Here is a 4,683-nt window from a genome sequence, read left to right on the forward strand (position 1 = left end):
TTGTTCTCGACGCTGCTGATCGCGTACGGCTGAATCTTTCGCAGGTCTCTTCGACGCGATGTTTTGGCTGACGCTGGCCAGGATGAATTCTCGAGATCCAGGATTCACGGTCGTCCGCGTAAGATCGGTCATGGATCCAGCGGGACGAAAATAATCGATAATTCGACGGCGCCATGACTGTTTCACCCTTCGTTCCGTGCGGTCTATCGTTACGATCTGGAGAAGGAAAGTCACGGTCGTCGAGTGTGCGCGCCGCCTTGTCGTCCACCGCGAGGTAGCTGTGGTACCAGTGGTCCGATCGAAAGTTGCCCGGTCATCGTCGGTAGCCTCGATGGAACCGTAGCGGTAACGGCGCGGTGGGGACCGGTTGCAACGCGGATCGTGACTTGCGTTCAGCCCTCTTGTCTTCTCTTGTCTCGTTGTTACACGACTCCTGTCCGTTTCGGTAGTTTTCGAGGGTGCGAGGCTGCTTTATCACGCGCGACCTCCCGCTGTTGTCACGCGATCTTATCGCCGTCCACCTTGGGCGGATTCGTCCGCTCGTGAGGCCCGCGATCCTCGATCTCCAGTCGATTCCTCGATCGATTTCCTCGCCGAGTTACACGTCGCTCCTTTTTACGCCAGGTGGCAGCGACCGTGTACAGACAGGGGTCTCGTTTATTCTCCGTTTATTGCCGCTGACGCGGTCGCGAGATTCGATGAACGGAGGCGACTCGGACGGTGGAAGCGGGCACGAGCAAGCTGAGAATGAAGTTGCTCCCGTAGGCGATCGAGCATCGATCGGATGCACGCGATTACGGTAATCGACGCGATCTCCTATTAAGAGGAGCAATTATTCCGCGCGGGTTGTTGCCGCTGCTCGTTATCTTTCAATGTTCGCGGGGCGACTGTTATTTTCTGATGCGATGGAACATAATCAGCCGGGCTTATTATCGATAATTGCGGATAATTCGCGATGAAAACCAGCCGTGGCCCCGTTCGACGGCGAATCGAGACTCTCGGCGAACGTGGAGCGTGGCCAATTAAAGAACGATCCGTACCGAGATCGTTGGTACGAGCGTAACGGAGAACAGGCGTCTCCCACCGTAACCTCTGGCCCGGGCATCGCTCGATCTTTCGACTCGAACCGCTATCGCGGCCTGGAATTTCAGCAACCGCTCTGGCCACGAGCGCACCGCTCGTTATTCTAAACATAACAATTATCGTTTTACGAGCCGCTCGTAATTAACGCGACTTTTATGCGTCGCGTCGTGTGTTGTTCCGTCGATTAAACGAGGAATTCATTGCGATCTGCTGGACAGGTCCGCTATCTCTCGCGACGCACAACGTTTACTGCGCCCGGAGGAGAAAGCGCTTTTCCTCCGGTCTCCCTTCGGCTAATTGCACGCGTTGCCTGCTCCTCCTCCTCTACCTCCTCCTCCTCCTCCGCAGTGGACACGATCGAAAAGCGAGCAAGTAACGCGTTATCTGTTGAACCTTGAACGATTTCTTGGAAGTGTAAATAATAATTTTAATGTCTGATGGCTCGCGTTTAAAAGTAGCTTAGCGGGGATTTATCGGCGTTACATGTCTCGGGTCCCGCGGAGTAATGAGCGCAATGAATCAACAACGCCCGTGTGTTTCTGTACGTCATACCATTTAATAATTACAATTTAAATTATATAATTATACGACCTTACGCGTACGGTGCTCTAGGTTACGTAGATGTAATAAGTAGGTATTTTTTTTTAGTTTAGACTATTACGTATATTACATGGAATGAAGTAACATTTGAGTTGACGCTACACGAACGTAATACTTGAGCTTAATTTAAAGATGGGGAACGCATCCTTCGCACCTGACGAGTAAATAGGCGTCGTTTCCTCTCTCGTTCGCATCTCGTTGACCGCCGTTTCTTTCCTCCTCTCGATTCTATTGGAATCGGCGACGCGCGCGCACGGACGATGCAATCGAATCGAAGGGGAAAAGAATGCGTCCATCTCTCTATGTAAAGACGACGATCGTCGGGACACCGAACACTCTCTCTCTCTCTCCCGTGTGTGTATATTCGCGGCAGACAATTTTCCCTTAAAGAGCGCGAAAAACCGAACTCTGCATTCATAGGTACGGAACGTGTTGTACGACACGCGGCGTGAACAACAAAAAAAAAAAAATAATAATAATAATAATAATAACGAAACAAATAAAATACAATATTAACACTGGACCAAGTCATTAGCAACAGGCTCACTCTCAATAGAATAATAGCAATAATATCAATAATTTCAATAATCATCGTAATAATATTAATAATAATTATCGTTATAATTATAATCCTCACTATTCTTTTATTTAAATATCCCTATGCAAGGTACCAGGCGATAACGAAAGACACTGCAAACGTAGGAAATTCGCTTCGGTTCAACTTGCATTCCTGCATCTGCATCGTCAGATATCACAAACAATTACGTTCCACGAAGCACGGATACCGCGTTATTCGTTCTCCTTTTAATATACCTTATCGAGTGCAAAAGAATTCGAGGAATCGGCTCGTTCGTTAGCGCCTCGTACGATAATAACGTCGTTCAATATCGTGTGTTGCCATATATTCAATAGCTATGTACAATTCAACATTATAGCCTACACTTACATCTCTCTTTCCACCTTGCTCGCTCTTACCTTACATTTGTGACCTTTTTTATATATATATATATATCTCTCTCCCTCTCTCGCTCTCTCTCTCACTCTCTCTCTCTCACCCTAAATATCGATAATATATATATATATATATTTTTATATATATACTTTTTTAGATCCCTGTATTCTTCCGAATTTGCTTCGCGTAAAATTGCGTAGTTCACGACATCTTACTAAGCACAGAGCGACTGCTAGCTGGTTTATTATTTTATTTTTATCTTCTCTCGTTTAATTATAGCTCTTCTTTTTTCTTTCCTCGCCATCGTATCACAAGGTAAACCAATTAACGCGAGCGCGGGCGTGTGTGCGCGCGTATCGGCCACGAACACGCTATCTAAATTCATTTACACACCTGCCGTTTCGTTCGATTAGGTCGCCGAGAGGGATCCTCCTGTTCCACCTCCTCCTTCTCGAAACAGCTGCTCGTTTTTCGTCGGTTCGTTCGTTTTGCTACACCGACACGTTCGATTCGCTCGTACCGCACGCGGTTTCGCGTCCAGATGCGCAGAAACGAGCGCGCAATCAAGCGGGAGACGCATGCGTGGACGCGAACGCGTCTCCCTTGCGAAACTTCAACGTTCGACTGGGAAATTCTACTATTTTTACGCGAACGTGAGTAACAGTTCCTCAATTTTTACACGATTGTATCCTCGTTAACTTAACAAACGTTTGCAGTGATTACCAGCGACGACACGACGCGAGAATCTTTCGCGTGCAACGAGATAGGACCTTACGCGCGCAATGTTCGAAACGCGGAACAATTTCTGTTGCAATTTTCTCTAGAACAACAATTACTAGCTGCCATAGGGGATACGAATTAGAATATTTCACGTGTAGAGTACTCTCCGAGCCCTCAGCTGCCCATCGTTCCCTTCTCAAGGGTACGCTAAATACCCAAGCATCGAAATAAAAGAGAATCGAAAGGACGAAGTCGAATATATTAACACTTGTATTAAATACACACGCCATAAAGTAATACTTTCCCGTTAGATTTAGCCTGGCTAATTCCGGTATAGCAAACGAGCCTCTCGAGATTGCAGGACGATTACCTCACGCATTGGTTCTTAGTCGTTAAAAAGTAGAATTCGTCGCAGTGAAATATCGCGGAACAATCCTGGCGGATGGAACGGACGTTGGAAACGATCAGCGGCCTTTATCGAAAAACGGCAGAGAAGAGGATCGAGTATTAATAGGCACCTTACGTACTATGAAGTAGAGACTTTAACGTGCACATAGAAACTGCGCGGTTCGCCGGGGGAGGCTGCGTCGTCCGCGAATCTCCGCCGACGAACACGCCCTCGTAGATAGATCTCGAACGAGCGAAAGAAGAGAAAGAGAAAGAGGAAGTGGTAGAAGAAACAAGAAGTTTGAGTAAGTACATCGACGCATTCTCTGTGTTTTCAGCTTATTTCGTTTCTTTTTTCTGGTTTTTCTTCTTCTTTTTTCGGAACATCGGGAACGGTGTGCGTAGGCGGGGAATACAGGGCTGGGTAGGGGGTTGCTGGTTAAAGGATGGTTTTCGATAGATCCAGAGATGCGAAACTGTGCGCAGCCAGACAAGATAATTAATTAATTGGTCGCTCAATTAATTAATTACTTAGCTCGCTAATTTCTACGGCTTAAAAACTACTGATTCGGTTTTATCTCACCCGCTGAGGTGGCCTCTCGTCCGCGTTGTAAATCTAGCCACGGCGAGAGCCCCTCGGAGCGCGTCCAGTCCATTTAATCGGGCGCACGGCGTGCATTGCAGACAATTTTTTTGGCTTCCCTTCAACTTCGAATAGTTCTATTGTGACGGAGGATCTCGTGGACACAGGCACGGGCCGACGAATTTTAAAATTGATCTCAAATCACCAAATACCGCAGTGAACAATCTAAACCTCTTCGTCTGTAATCAAAAATTCCACCGACAGAGTTATTGAAATTTCTCGCAATCGTCTCTTCGAGATTCGACCGCGTTGCTCCGAGACGTCGCGCGTCTCTTCGTCAACGGGAGGAAGACGAAAA

Source organism: Xylocopa sonorina, chromosome 7, assembly GCF_050948175.1.
Source record: "Xylocopa sonorina isolate GNS202 chromosome 7, iyXylSono1_principal, whole genome shotgun sequence".
NCBI lineage: Eukaryota > Metazoa > Arthropoda > Insecta > Hymenoptera > Apidae > Xylocopa > Xylocopa sonorina.